A 14846-nucleotide genomic window follows, 5' to 3' on the forward strand; every position below is an offset into this window, starting at 1 on the left:
GGAGGGCATTGTGGATTCACCAAGGGAATGCTGATGCTGACTCCAAGAAGAAAGGGAGTCTCTTCCCTATGAAGGTGAAGCCTTGTTTGGCGACGGCCTAGTTAATTTGATCTCGGCAGCTCCCGCAGGTAAGTCATCCTTCTTGCCCTATGTTCCCTCTCAACGGATGAAGACGCATCATTATCTGACGCAGTCATTTCGGCCCAATAGATATGCAAGAAGTTAAGATTCCCCTTTCTTTGCAGGTAGAGGAAGGAAAAGAGGGAAGAGGTCTGTAGCCTCTTCAAGATCGCAGGAGCAGAGATCGTCCTCTGCTTCTGCCAAATCCACTGCATGACGCTGGGGCTCTCTTGCAGGAGCCCGCACCAGTGGGGGGCACGTCTAAAACTCTTCAGTCAGTTCTAGATTCATTCGGACCTGGACTCGTGGGTTTTACAAATAGTGTCCCAAGGGTACAAACTGGGGTTTCAAGACGTTCCCCCTCACCGATTGTTCAAATCAGCCTTAGTCAGCAGGGAGAAGGTTTTTATTCAAGCCTCTTCGTGGTCCCGAAGCCGGACGGCTCAGTCAGACCAATCTTAAATCTGAAATCCCTTAATTTCTACCTAAAGAAATTCAATTTCAAGATGGAATCTCTCAGGGTAGTGATCTCCAGTCCGGGGGATAAATTAGATTTCATGGTTTTGGTAGACATAAAGGATGCCTACTTATATGTTCCCATTTAGCCACTGCATCAAGCTACCTGAGGTTTGCAATTCAGGATTGTCATTACCAATTTCAGACGTTGCCGTTTGGTCTGTCCACGGCTCCGAGGATTTTCACCAGGGTGATGGCGGAAATGATGGTCCTCCTTCGCAAGCAAGGAGTCACAATTATCCCGTACTTGGATGATCTCCTGATAAAGGCGAGATCCAGGGACCAGTTGGTGCAAAACATCTACTCTCCCTGACAGTTCTTCAACAACATGGTTGGCTCCTAAACTTGCCAAAATCGCAGTTGGTCCCAATGACGCGGTTGTTGTTTTTGGGAGTGATACTGGACACAGAAGAGGTTTTCTTCTAGTGGAAAGGCTCTGGAGATCCAGAGTCTGGTCAAACAAATTCTGAAACCAGCAAGAGTGTTAATCCATCAATGCATTCAGTTGCTGGGGAAGATGGTTGCGGCCTACGAGGCCATTCAGTTTGGCAGGTTCCATGCCAGAGTGTTCCAGTGGGACCTGTTGGACAAGTGGTCCGGATCCCACCTACACATGCACCGGAGGATAATCCTGTCTTCCAAGACCAGAATCTCACTCCATTGGTGGCTGCACAGTTCTCACCACCTAGAGGGGCGATGGTTCGGGATCCAGGACGGGATCCTAGGGACCACGGATGCAACCCTCCGAGGCTGGAGAGCAGTCACACAGGGGGAAAACATCCAAGGAAGATGGTCAAGTCTTCCTTGGATGTTTTCATCTCCACATAAATGTTCTGGAGTTAAGGGCTATTTAATAACTGCAGACACAGTACGCACTGGGACGGGTGCCCAGCATCCTCTACGGACTAAGAGAAAAGGATTTACCGGTAGGTATTAAAATCCTATTTTCTCTAACGTCCTAGAGGATGCTGGGGACTCCGTAAGGACCATGGGGATAGACGGGCTCCGCAGGAGACATGGGCACTTTAAGAAAGATTTTAGTTCTGGGTGTGCACTGGCTCCTCCCTCTATGCCCCTCCTCCAGACCTCAGTTTGATACTGTACCCAGTGGAGACTGGGTGCTTTTCAGGAGCTCTCCTGAGCTTTCTGACAGAAAGTATTTTGTTAGGTTTTTAATTTTCAGGGAGCACTGCTGGCAACAGACTCCCTCATCGAGGGACTGAGGGGAGAGAAGCAGCCCTACTCTCTAAGTTGCAAGGTCCTGCTTCTTAGGCTACTGGACACCATTAGCTCCAGTGGGATTGGTACGCAGGATCTCACCCTCGCCGTCCGTCCCAGAGCCGCGCCGCCGTCCCCCTCGCAGAGCCGGAAGATAGAAGCCGGGTGAGTATGAGAAGAAAAGAAGACTTCAGAGGCGGCAGAAGACTTCATGATCTTCACTGAGGTAACGCACAGCACTGCAGCTGTGCGCCTTTGCTCCCATACACCTCACATACTCCGGTCACTGTAAGGGTGCAGGGCGCAGGGGGGGCGCCCTGGGCAGCAATATAAACCTCTTTCGCAAAAATATAACATATATACAGCTGGGCACTTTATATATGTATAAGCCCCCACCAATTTTACAGTTTAAGCGGGACAGAAGCCCGCCTCCGAGGGGGCGGGGCTTCTCCCTCAGCACTCACCAGCGCCATTTTTTCTCCACAGCACCGCTGAGAGGAAGCTCCCCGGACTCTACCCTGCTTATACCACGTTAGACAAGAGGGTTGAAAAGAGGGGGGGGGGGGCACATAATTCGCAAATTACATACAGCAGCACTACTGGGCAAACATTAAGTTACTGTTTTATTCCTGGGTTATATAGCGCTGGGGGGTGTGCTGGCATACTCTCTCTCTGTCTCTCCAAAGGGCCTTGTGGGGAAACTGTCTTCAGAAAAAGCATTCCCCAACTGCTCAGACCTTCAGTTGCATAGACTGCATGTGTGTATTCCAATGAGCACACAAATCTGTGAATTAGCAGCTACACCATTGTGTACTCACTGTGCTGAATCTGCACTTACCCACAGGCTGTGATGGCATACCATATCTGTATTGCGCAAGGAACACGTCCATTAAGGCGTCAGCCTTAATGATCGGAATTTCATTGCTTTTTGGAGTTTGAGTGGAAGAGTTACAACAGGTTTCTGAAATTTCGATCATGTCTAAGAAGCCTTAATGGGACATGTGAAACCGTAAGGTTTTTTGTCTATGGAATTTCATCGCTTTTTTTAAATTTATTTTTTTTATTCAGAAATGTAAAATTTCACTGTAAGAATAAACATTTGATTTTTTAAATGTTTAATGAAAATGTTCGTATAACATCACTGTTCTGTGCAAAATTATTTTATTTACCAAACCAAATTGTTTAAGGTCCGTACACACTTAACGATTTAATGAGCGACGTCGCTCATTTTATCGTTAAGTGTGTATGCAGCCAGCGACAAACGATGCGCGGCCCCGCGGGTCGGCAACAATCTTCGCTGTCGGTAGGGCATGCAGGAAGGATGTGGACTGTCGTCCACGACCTTCATGCAGGGCTGGCGGGGGCGTGACGTCACTGAGCGATATGAGCGGTCATATCGCTCAGTGTGTACAGTCGGCCGCCGGCCGGCCCGGGAGGGGAAACATTAGACGATGTAGCTCACAGAGCGACATTGTTTAATGTGTACGGGCCTTTAGACTTTGGTCAAAATATTTTGCTGCCTTTGCAGCTGATGCAGGGAGGGGGGTAGGCGGCAGCAGCCTGTAACTGAGGCTGGAGGTAGGCGTGAAATGCATTGCTTGTACGTGTGAGTGCGTGGTGTCAGGTGCTGCGCGTGTATATGTGTGTGTGTGTCAGGTGCTGCCTGTGTATGTGTGTGTCAGCTCCTGTGTGTATGTGTGTGTCAGGTGCTGCGTGTATATAGGAGTGTGTCTGATGGTGCGTGTGTATGCGTCAGCTGCCGCACGTGTGTGTGTGTGTGTCAGGTGTTGCGGGTGTATATGTGTGTGAGTATCAGGTGCTCCGCATGTGTACAAGTGTATGTCTGGTGCTGTGCATGAATACGTATGTCTGTGTCAGGTGATGCGCGTGTACATGAGTGTGCGTCAGGTGCTGCGCGTGTACATGAGTGTGCATTAGGTGCTGCGCGTGTACATGAGTGTGCGTCAGGTGCTGCGTGTGTACATGAGTGTGCGTCAGGTGCTGCGCGTGTACATGTGTGTGCCTCAGGTGCTGCACGTGTCTATGTGTGTGTGAGTAAGGCACTGCGTGTGTATGTGTGTGTCTGATGGTGTGCGTGTATATGTATGTGTCAGGTGCTGCGTGTATATGCATGTGTCAGGTGCTGCGTGTATATGCATGTGTCAGGTGCTGCGTGTATATGCATGTGTCAGGTGCTGCGTGTATATGCATGTGTCAGGTGCTGCGTGTATATGCATGTGTCAGGTGCTGCGTGTATATGCATGTGTCAGGTGCTGCGTGTATATGCATGTGTCAGGTGCTGCATGTTTATTTTATTGTGTCTGATGGTACGTGTGTGTGTGTCAGGTGCCGCACGTGTATATGTGTGTGTGTCAGGTGTTGCGCGTGTATGTGTGGGTCAGGTGCTGCATGTTTATTTTATTGTGTCTGATGCTACGTGTGTGTGTGTCAGGTGCCGCACGTGTATGTGTGTGTGTCAGGTGTTGCGCGTGTATGTGTGGGTCAGGTGCTGCATGTTTATTTTATTGTGTCTGATGCTACGTGTGTGTGTGTGTCAGGTGCCGCACGTGTATGTGTGTGTGTCAGGTGTTGCGCGTGTATGTGTGTGTCAGGTGCCGCGCGTGTATGTGTGTGTCAGGTGCCGTTCCCCTTCTTCCCATCCCAGCTCTCTCTGTAGAATACAGCTCTGCACCCAGAGAGAGGGAAAGACTAGGGGGCTGATCACTGCACTGCTCACTTTTTGGTCATGAGTTCGGCCTCCTGTTTCTTCCAGTGCTGTGTTCCTGCAGCCTAGCCCTCCCTGTTGTGCCAGAGAATCAGCCCTTCCTTCCCCTGACAGAGAGAAAACAAGGTGATATCTAATTAGCACACAGGTAAGGAATTAAGAAAATCTTTATTTAAGGGTGAAGATGTTTCTCACAAAATCGTTGCCCCAATGCATCATTGAAATTCAAGCTGGAAATATGATTTTAATATATCACTTGTACATTTTGTATTGCTCTTCTGGTGACAATGTAGTTTGTTTTTGTCAATTACCATTTTAATAATAGGGTAAAGAAAATTAAGTGGATTTTTGAAAGAAAACAATACTGTCAATATACTATTAAAACAAATTAAAATGGTAAAAGTTATTGTACTTTAAGTAAAAATAAAAGAGCCAAAATATCAATCCCAGTTTTGGATTACTTTAATTAACAAACAAAAAAATGCATATAGCAGAGGATAGTTTCAACCTGCCTACCTCTGGGTTATGGGCCCAGCATGCTTCCATTGCTGTACTCTGCTGCACATGTAAGTGCAAGAGATCCTGAAGCACTCACTCATCATGGGAAAGTACCAATGTGTTTCTTCGTTGGTTGATAGAAGAAACATCTTACAAAAACTCTCCAGATGATTGACTTTTTTAAGTTTTTCTAGGAAACGTTTTAGATGAATGCTTATTAGCATTTGTCAGTATGTACTTTTGCAAAGTGTCTCTGTGGCGCAATCAGTTAGTGTGTACGGCTATTAACCAAAAGGTTGGTGGTTCAATCCCACCCAGGGACGTAATTGACCTTGTTATCAGATTTTGGTGATCTTTAAGTAGACAAGTCAAATTTCATACCCCCTGTTATGGTGTAGGGTACCTGGCCTTCTCTGATGTAATCAGAGTTAGATTTGATTCAGTGATTTTATAAAAACATCTAGGAAGCACAATTTAGCAGTGGGTTGCAGAGAAAAAGAAATATGCTGGCAAAAAAATCAAATTGCGTGATTAAACAGCTCTTCATTTTCTGGCTTTATTTTTATGCTAACAAATTTGTTCTCTGAAAAGTGTCCACAAAGCCAAGTCTCTGATTAACACCTTTGTAGGGATGGTTTTTCACCTATTACTAAATTAAACTTGCTTCATTGGAAAGGCAGCAAGATGTATCCTCATTTCAATGTCTACTGAAATAATACAGGTTGACACCAGGAAACATTAACGCCACTGCATCCTTGCTGCTTTCTCATGTGGAAGTCTGTTTAATGTGAAAACAAGGTGATATCTAATTAGCACACAGGTAAGGAATTAAGAAAATCTTTATTTAAGGGTGAAGATGTTTCTCACAAAATTGTTGACCCAATGCATCATTGAAATTCAAGCTGGAAAGATGATTTTAATATATCACTTGTACATTTTGTATTGCTCTTCTGGTGACAATGTAGTTTGTTTTTGTCAATTACCATTTTAATAATAGGGTAAAGAAAATGAAGTGGATTTTTGAAAGAAAACAATACTGTCAATATACTATTAAAACAAATTAAAATGGTAAAAGTTATTGTACTTTAAGTAAAAATAAAAGAGACAAAATATCAATCCCAGTTTTGGATTACTTTAATTAACAAAAAAAATGCATATAGCAGAGGATAGTTTCAATCTGCCTACCTCTGGGTTATGGGCCCAGCATGCTTCCATTGCAGTATTCTGCTGCACATGTAAGTGCAAGAGATCCTGAAGCACTCACTCATCATGGGAAAGTACCAATGTGTTTCTTCGTTGGTTGATGGAAGAAACATCTTACAAAAACTCTCCAGATTATTGACTTTTTAAAGTTTTTCTAGGAAACGTTTTAGATGAATGCTTATTAGCCTTTGTCAGTATAGACTTTTGCAAAGTGTCTCTGTGGCGCAATCGGTTAGTGTGTTTGGCTATTAATCAAAAGGTTGGTGGTTCAATCTCACCCAGGGATGTAATTAACCTTGTGATCAAATTTTGGTGATATTTAAGTAGACAAGTCAAAATTTCAAACCTCCTCTTATGGTGTAGGGTACCTGGCCTTCTCTGATGTAATCAGAGTTAGATTTGATTCAGTGATTTTATAAAAAACAGCTAGGAAGCACAATTTAGCAGTGGGTTGCAGAGAAAAAAAATATGCTGGCAGAAAAATCCAATCGAGTGATTAAACAGCTCTTCATTTTCTGGCTTTATTTTTATGCTAACAAATTTGTTCTCTGAAAAGTGTCCACAAAGCCAAGTCTCTGATTAACACCTTTGTAAGGATGGTTTTTCACCTATTACTAAATTAAACTTGCTTCATTGGAAAGGCAGCAAGATGCATCCTCATTTCAATGTCTACTGAAATAATACAAGTTGACACCAGGAAACATTAACGCCACTGCATCCTTGCTGCTTTCTCATGTGGAAGTCTGTTTAATGTGAAAACAAGGTGATATCTAATTAGCACACAGGTAAGGAATTAAGAAAATCTTTATTTAAGGGTGAAGATGTTTCTCACAAAATTGTTGACCCAATGCAACATTGAAATTCAAGCTGGAAAGATGATTTTAATATATCACTTGTACATTTTGTATTGCTCTTCTGGTGACAATGTAGTTTGTTTTTGTCAATTACCATTTTAATAATAGGGTAAAGAAAATGAAGTGGATTTTTGAAAGAAAACAATACTGTCAATATACTGGTAAAAGTCAGATTTCTTTGTCTCAGATCTTCCTCTAGCCTTGTTCTTCTTTCGAGAGTTCCCTTGTGCTGCCTCAGTTGGATCTCCTTCACTTGACAGGGGGGTGCCCGAGCAGCGACCCTCCCCAGCTCTAGCCCAACTCCTACTTACCTGCCAGGTGAGATACTATGATCATGAAGGTGCTTCTCCCAGGGCAAGGCTCACCCATTGCACTCTGGGTGTGCTGCCCCTGTGATTTCCCCAAATGTGGGAAACTTGACTGCATAATTTGTGTTTCCACTGGTCGGCTTTCATATAATTCAGATCTCTTTGTCTAAGGTCTCTCTCCAGCCTAGTTTGCTGTCTGTTTCCACTTCTTTTTTTTTGAGCCCCTCCCTTCTATACCCTTGTGCACTATCCTGACTTCTCCTGTCTGCTTACTTTGTGCCTTCCAATGCACAATGCAAACTACAGGTAGTGCTGCATGGCCCACAACCTGTTACTTGCCTTACAGAGCAGCTCTGGAGCTGTTACAGTGCCAAGCTGCTGCAAGAAATCAGCTTGAATGCTGGGGCATTGCCAACATGAGCCCCACACCGAAGGAGGGTGGGGGTGTTTAATGCGAACTAAGGGTCATCCAAGCGCCGCAAAAGGCCGCCATGCCCTGCATACCCCTTTTCTCTTTTCATATGCAGATGAGGGTTCCAGCCAACTTTGGCCCACTGCTTGGATGACATCACTGTATGCAAATCCGTCTTCTGCAGACCTTCCCCCAGGAATGCTTGTACTAGTTGTTGCATTTGGTTTGTTGTTGGGGGTGCTTCAGTATTAGGCAGCCTTCTGCCCTCCCATGTTCATTTGAAAATATGTGTTCTCCCTGCAGTTGTTGTCCCCAGATGAGAGTTCCCTTGTGCTGCCTCAGTTGAATCTCCTTTACTTGACAGAGATATGCCTGAGCAGCGGCCCTCCCCAGCCCTATCCCAAATCATACTTATTTTGCATAGGAGTTACCATGGTCATGAAGATTGTTCTCCCAGGGTGAGGTTCATTCATTGCATTCTGGGTATGCTGACCCCTGTGATTTCCCCAAATGTGGGAAACTCGACTGCATTATTTGTGGTAGTGGGGGACTGTGTTTGTGCTTTCCTCTGGTCAGCTCTGGTAAAAGTCAGATTTCTTTGTCTCAGATCTTCCTCTAGCCTTGTTCTTCTTTCGAGAGTTCCCTTGTGCTGCCTCAGTTGGATCTCCTTCACTTGACAGGGGGGTGCCCGAGCAGCGACCCTCCCCAGCTCTAGCCCAACTCCTACTTACCTGCCAGGTGAGATACTATGATCAGGAAGGTGCTTCTCCCAGGGCAAGGCTCACCCATTGCACTCTGGGTGTGCTGCTCCTGCGATTTCCCCAAATGTGGGACACTTGACTGCATAATTTGTGTTTCCTCTGGTCGGCTCTCATATAATTCAGATCTCTTTGTCTCAGGTCTCTCTCCAGCCTAGTTTGCTGTCTGTTTCCACTTCTCTTTTCTTGAGCCGCTCCCTTCTATGCCCTTGCGCACTATCCTGACTTCTCCCGTCTGCTTACTTTGTGCCTTCCAACGCACAATGCGAACTACAGGTAGTGCTGCAGGGCCCACACCCTTTTAGTTGCCTTACAGAGCAGCTCTGGAGCTGTTACAGTGCCCAGCTGCTGCAAGAAATCAGCTGGAATGCTTCAGGGGCTGGGGCATTGCCAACATGAGCCCCACACCGAAGGAGGGTGGGGGTGTTTAATGCGAACTAAGGGTCATCCAAGCGCAGCAAAAGGCCGCCATGCCCTGCATACCCCTTTTCTCTTTTCATATGCAGATGAGGGTTCCAGCCAACTTTGGCCCACTGCTTGGATGACATCACTGTATGCAAATCCGTCTTCTGCAGACCTTCCCCCAGGAATGCTTGTACTAGTTGTTGCATTTGGTTTGTTGTTTGGGGGTGCTTCAGTATTAGGCAGCCTTCTACCCTCCCATGTTCATTTGAAAATATGTGTTCTCCCTGCAGTTGTTGTCCCCAGATGAGAGTTCCCTTGTGCTGCCTCAGTTGAATCTTCTTTACTTGACAGATATATGCCTGAGCAGCGGCCCTCCCCAGCCCTATCCCAAATCATACTTATTTTGCATAGGAGATACCATGGTCATGAAGATTGTTCTCCCAGGGTGAGGTTCATTCATTGCATTCTGGGTATGCTGACCCCTGTGATTTCCCCAAATGTGGGAAACTCGACTGCATTATTTGTGATAGTGGGGGACTGTGTTTGTGCTTTCCTCTGGTCAGCTCTGGTAAAAGTCAGATTTCTTTGTCTCAGATCTTCCTCTAGCCTTGTTCTTCTTTCGAGAGTTCCCTTGTGCTGCCTCAGTTGGATCTCCTTCACTTGACTGGGGGGTGCCCGAGCAGCGACCCTCCCCAGCTCTAGCCCAACTCCTACTTACCTGCCAGGTGAGATACTATGATCAGGAAGTTGCTACTCCCAGTGCAAGGCTCACCCATTGCACTCTGGGTGTGCTGCTCCTGCGATTTCCCCAAATGTGGGAAACTTGACTGCATAATTTGTGTTTCCCCTGGTCGGCTCTCGTATAATTCAGATCTCTTTGTCTCAGGTCTCTCTCCAGCCTAGTTTGCTGTCTGTTTCCACTTCTCTTTTCTTGAGCCGCTCCCTTCTATGCCCTTGCGCACTATCCTGACTTCTCCCGTCTGCTTACTTTGTGCTTTCCAATGCACAATGCAAACTACAGGTAGTGCTGCAGGGCCCACACCCTTTTACTTGCCTTACAGAGCAGCTCTGGGGATGTTACAGTGCCCAGCTGCTGCAAGAAATCAGCTTGAATGCTTCAGGGGCTGGGGCATAGCCAACATGAGCCCCACACCGAAGGAGGGTGGAGGTGTTTAATGCGAACTAGGGGTCATCCAAGCGCCGCAAAAGGCCGCCATGCCCTGCACGCACCTTTTCTCTTTTCATATGCAGACGAGGGTTGAAGCCAACTTTGACCCACTGCTTGGATGGCATTACCATATGCAAATCAATCTGCTGCAGGCCTTCCCCCAGGAATGCTTGCACTAGTTGTTGCATTTGGTTTGTTGTTTGGGGGTGCTTCAGTATTAGGCAGCCTTCTGCCCTCCCATGTTCATCTGAAAATATGTGTTCTCCCTGCAGTTGTTGTCCCCAGATGAGAGTTCCCTTGTGCTGCCTCAGTTGAATCTCCTTTACTTGACAGAGATGTGCCTGAGCAGCGGACCTCCCTAGCCCTATCTCAAATCATACTTATTTTGCATAGGAGATACCATGGTCAAGAAGATTGTTCCCCCAGGGTGAGGGTCATTCATTGCATTCTGGGTATGCTGACCCCTGTGATTTCCCCAAATGTGGGAAACTTGACTGCATTATTTGTAGTAGTGGGGGACTGTGTTTGTGCTTTCCTCTGGTCAGCTCTGGTAAAAGTCAGATTTCTTTGTCTCATTTCTTCCTCTAGCCTTATTCTTCTTTTGAGAGTTCCCTTGTGCTGCCTCAGTTGGATCTCCTTCACTTGACAGAGGGGTGCTTGAGCAGCGACCCTCCCCAGCTATAGCCCAACTCCTACTTACCTGCCAGGTGAGATACTATGATCATGAAGGTGCTTCTCCCAGGGCAAGGCTCACCCATTGCACTCTGGGTGTGCTGCTCCTGCGATTTCCCCAAATGTGGGACACTTGACTGCATAATTTGTGTTTCCCCTGGTCGGCTCTCGTATAATTCAGATCTCTTTGTCTCAGGTCTCTCTCCAGCCTAGTTTGCTGTCTGTTTCCACTTCTCTTTTCTTGAGCCGCTCCCTTCTATGCCCTTGCGCACTATCCTGACTTCTCCCGTCTGCTTACTTTGTGCCTTCCAATGCACAATGCGAACTACAGGTAGTGCTGCAGGACCCACACCCTTTAACTTGCCTTACAGAGCAGCTATGGAGCTGTTACAGTGCCCAGATGCTGCAAGAAATCAGCTTGAATGCTTCAGGGGCTGGGGCATTGCCAACATGAGCCCCACACCGAAGGAGGGTGGGGGTGTTTAATGCGAACTAAGGGTCATCCAAGCGCCGCAAAAGGCCGCCATGCCCTGCATACCCCTTTTCTCTTTTCATATGCAGATGAGGGTTCCAGCCAACTTTGGCCCACTGCTTGGATGACATCACTGTATGCAAATCCGTCTTCTGCAGACCTTCCCCCAGGAATGCTTGTACTAGTTGTTGCATTTGGTTTGTTGTTTGGGGGTGCTTCAGTATTAGGCAGCCTTCTGCCCTCCCATGTTCATTTGAAAATATGTGTTCTCCCTGCAGTTGTTGTCCCCAGATGAGAGTTCCCTTGTGTTGCCTCAGTTGAATCTCCTTTACTTGACAGAGATGTGCCTGAGCAGCGGCCCTCCCCAGCCCTATCCCAAATCATACTTATTTTGCATAGGAGATACCATGGTCATGAAAATTGTTCTCCCAGGGTGAGGTTCATTCATTGCATTCTGGGTATGCTGACCCCTGTGATTTCCCCAAATGTGGGAAACTCGACTGCATTATTTGTGGTAGTGGGGGACTGTGTTTGTGCTTTCCTCTGGTCAGCTCTGGTAAAAGTCAGATTTCTTTGTCTCAGATCTTCCTCTAGCCTTGTTCTTCTTTCGAGAGTTCCCTTGTGCTGCCTCAGTTGGATCTCCTTCACTTGACAGGGGGGTGCCCGAGCAGCGACCCTCCCCAGCTCTAGCCCAACTCCTACTTACCTGCCAGGTGAGATACTATGATCATGAAGGTGCTTCTCCCAGGGCAAGGCTCACCTATTGCACTCTGGGTGTGCTGCCCCTGTGATTTCCCCAAATGTGGGAAACTTGACTGCATAATTTGTGTTTCCACTGGTCGGCTTTCATATAATTCAGATCTCTTTGTCTAAGGTCTCTCTCCAGCCTAGTTTGCTGTCTGTTTCCACTTCTTTTTTTTTGAGCCCCTCCCTTCTATACCCTTGTGCACTATCCTGACTTCTCCTGTCTGCTTACTTTGTGCCTTCCAATGCACAATGCAAACTACAGGTAGTGCTGCATGGCCCACAACCTGTTACTTGCCTTACAGAGCAGCTCTGGAGCTGTTACAGTGCCAAGCTGCTGCAAGAAATCAGCTTGAATGCTGGGGCATTGCCAACATGAGCCCCACACCGAAGGAGGGTGGGGGTGTTTAATGCGAACTAAGGGTCATCCAAGCGCCGCAAAAGGCCGCCATGCCCTGCATACCCCTTTTCTCTTTTCATATGCAGATGAGGGTTCCAGCCAACTTTGGCCCACTGCTTGGATGACATCACTGTATGCAAATCCGTCTTCTGCAGACCTTCCCCCAGGAATGCTTGTACTAGTTGTTGCATTTGGTTTGTTGTTTGGGGGTGCTTCAGTATTAGGCAGCCTTCTGCCCTCCCATGTTCATTTGAAAATATGTGTTCTCCCTGCAGTTGTTGTCCCCAGATGAGAGTTCCCTTGTGCTGCCTCAGTTGAATCTCCTTTACTTGACAGAGATATGCCTGAGCAGCGGCCCTCCCCAGCCCTATCCCAAATCATACTTATTTTGCATAGGAGATACCATGGTCATGAAGATTGTTCTCCCAGGGTGAGGTTCATTCATTGCATTCTGGGTATGCTGACCCCTGTGATTTCCCCAAATGTGGGAAACTCGACTGCATTATTTGTGGTAGTGGGGGACTGTGTTTGTGCTTTCCTCTGGTCAGCTCTGGTAAAAGTCAGATTTCTTTGTCTCAGATCTTCCTCTAGCCTTGTTCTTCTTTCGAGAGTTCCCTTGTGCTGCCTCAGTTGGATCTCCTTCACTTGACAGGGGGGTGCCCGAGCAGCGACCCTCCCCAGCTCTAGCCCAACTCCTACTTACCTGCCAGGTGAGATACTATGATCATGTAGGTGCTTCTCCCAGGGCAAGGCTCACCCATTGCACTCTGGGTGTGCTGCCCCTTTGAATTCCCCAAATGTGGGAAACTTGACTGCATAATTTGTGTTTCCCCTGGTCGGCTCTCATATAATTCAGATCTCTTTGTCTCAGGTCTCTCTCCAGCCTAGTTTGCTGACTGTTTCCACTTCTCTTTTCTTGAGCCGCTCCCTTCTATGCCCTTGCGCACTACCCTGACTTCTCCCGTCTGCTTACTTTGTGCCTTCCAACGCACAATGCGAACTACAGGTAGTGCTGCAGGGCCCACACCCTTTTAGTTGCCTTACAGAGCAGCTCTGGAGCTGTTACAGTGCCCAGCTGCTGCAAGAAATCAGCTTGAATGCTTCAGGGGCTGGGGCATGGCCAACATGAGCCCCACACCGAAGGAGGGTGGGGGTGTTTAATGCGAACTAGGGGTCATCCAAGCGCAGCAAAAGGCCGCCATGCCCTGCATACCCCTTTTCTCTTTTCATATGCAGATAAGGGTTCCAGCCAACTTTGGCCCACTGCTTGGATGACATCACCGTATGCAATTCCATCTTCTGCAGACCTTCCCCAAGGAATGCTTGTACTAGTTGTTGCATTTGGTTTGTTGTTTGGGGGTGCTTCAGTATTAGGCAGCCTTCTGCCCTCCCATGTTCATCTGAAAATATGTGTTCTCCCTGCAGTTGTTGTCCCCAGATGAGAGTTCCCTTGTGCTGCCTCAGTTGAATCTCCTTTACTTGACAAGGGAGGCATTTTGGATTTTTTCTTTGGGTACCCCTACACCTGATGGTCTGATTGAGAGCATCGAACTGAACAACATTGGCAGTCTCTGAAGATTTTATCTATTGATTTACCTAATATATTATTTATTGAATATCCATTTATTGTATGTTTAATAAATAAACAAAATTATTAGAAGTAGCTATTTTGGGAACAGCATTCCTCTTAGTATGAAACTGTATAATCCTGTTGTGTGTGTTCCTTTAAAGTTCTTTAGTAAAATCCACTAGTAATGATGAACATCAGATTTCTTCCTCCATCCTCTTTTTACACTTTCTCTTGGTTCTATATATATATTTTTTTTATTTTTTTTCCCTCCTTCTCCCAAAAGGCCCCCCTCCCTCCCCCCCCCCCTCCCTGTTTTAAATTTTTACATCTTTAAATCTTTAAATCTTCGAATCCTTAAATTGTCTGTTTAATAATTATTCTTTCTTCAATTCTTTTTGTTGTTTAAGCAGCAATGTAATTATTCCAGGGGTTAAAATAATGAAATATAGAAATAATATTAACAAAAATTAAAGGTAAAAATGAATTGATAGAATGATCCCATTAAAAGTAAATAAATAATATGGATGTTAAGATGAGCGGGTTGGATTCGAACATGGGACTCGCTGCATAGAGTGCAGGTGATGTTTCCCCTGCGCCACAAGAGCTGCTTTAGTAGTGGGTTGGATTTATGTTACCCTAAAAGGTTTTATATAAGTAAATGGGGATCCTTAGTGCTGGGTCTCTGAATTATGTGTATGTGATTATAGAGATGAGGTATTGATTGAAAGATTAGAGGTTAATCTGTATATAGATTATATATTTTCTGTTATTTTTTAAACCACCTTGTTGCTTATTTTATTATT

At 46.1% G+C, this 14846-nt stretch overlaps 10 non-coding genes and 1 pseudogene across 10 annotated transcripts; all 11 read left to right on the top strand.

The window, feature by feature from the left end:
* Nucleotides 1-7437: 7437 nt before the first annotated feature.
* Nucleotides 7438-7600, top strand: LOC135035930 (U1 spliceosomal RNA). The gene has a single exon (XR_010230814.1). It is a non-coding gene; the product is annotated as a U1 spliceosomal RNA (small nuclear RNA).
* A 661-nt stretch (nucleotides 7601-8261) lies between these two features.
* Nucleotides 8262-8425, top strand: LOC135035912 (U1 spliceosomal RNA). The gene has a single exon (XR_010230798.1). It is a non-coding gene; the product is annotated as a U1 spliceosomal RNA (small nuclear RNA).
* Nucleotides 8426-8577: 152 nt separating this feature from the next.
* Nucleotides 8578-8740, top strand: LOC135035932 (U1 spliceosomal RNA). Its single transcript, XR_010230816.1, has one exon. It is a non-coding gene; the product is annotated as a U1 spliceosomal RNA (small nuclear RNA).
* Nucleotides 8741-9411: 671 nt separating this feature from the next.
* LOC135035908 (U1 spliceosomal RNA) lies at nucleotides 9412-9575 on the top strand. Its single transcript, XR_010230794.1, has one exon. It is a non-coding gene; the product is annotated as a U1 spliceosomal RNA (small nuclear RNA).
* A 152-nt stretch (nucleotides 9576-9727) lies between these two features.
* On the top strand, nucleotides 9728-9890 carry LOC135035943 (U1 spliceosomal RNA). Its single transcript, XR_010230827.1, has one exon. It is a non-coding gene; the product is annotated as a U1 spliceosomal RNA (small nuclear RNA).
* A 671-nt stretch (nucleotides 9891-10561) lies between these two features.
* LOC135035921 (U1 spliceosomal RNA) lies at nucleotides 10562-10725 on the top strand. The gene has a single exon (XR_010230805.1). It is a non-coding gene; the product is annotated as a U1 spliceosomal RNA (small nuclear RNA).
* A 152-nt stretch (nucleotides 10726-10877) lies between these two features.
* Nucleotides 10878-11040, top strand: LOC135035928 (U1 spliceosomal RNA). The gene has a single exon (XR_010230812.1). It is a non-coding gene; the product is annotated as a U1 spliceosomal RNA (small nuclear RNA).
* Nucleotides 11041-11711: 671 nt separating this feature from the next.
* On the top strand, nucleotides 11712-11875 carry LOC135035911 (U1 spliceosomal RNA). Its single transcript, XR_010230797.1, has one exon. It is a non-coding gene; the product is annotated as a U1 spliceosomal RNA (small nuclear RNA).
* Nucleotides 11876-12027: 152 nt separating this feature from the next.
* On the top strand, nucleotides 12028-12190 carry LOC135035941 (U1 spliceosomal RNA). Its single transcript, XR_010230825.1, has one exon. It is a non-coding gene; the product is annotated as a U1 spliceosomal RNA (small nuclear RNA).
* A 662-nt stretch (nucleotides 12191-12852) lies between these two features.
* Nucleotides 12853-13016, top strand: LOC135035902 (U1 spliceosomal RNA). The gene has a single exon (XR_010230788.1). It is a non-coding gene; the product is annotated as a U1 spliceosomal RNA (small nuclear RNA).
* A 152-nt stretch (nucleotides 13017-13168) lies between these two features.
* Nucleotides 13169-13310, top strand: LOC135035894 (U1 spliceosomal RNA; annotated as a pseudogene).
* Nucleotides 13311-14846: the final 1536 nt, after the last annotated feature.

This window comes from Pseudophryne corroboree, unplaced genomic scaffold, assembly GCF_028390025.1.
Source record: "Pseudophryne corroboree isolate aPseCor3 unplaced genomic scaffold, aPseCor3.hap2 scaffold_621, whole genome shotgun sequence".
In the NCBI taxonomy this organism is placed as follows: domain Eukaryota; kingdom Metazoa; phylum Chordata; class Amphibia; order Anura; family Myobatrachidae; genus Pseudophryne; species Pseudophryne corroboree.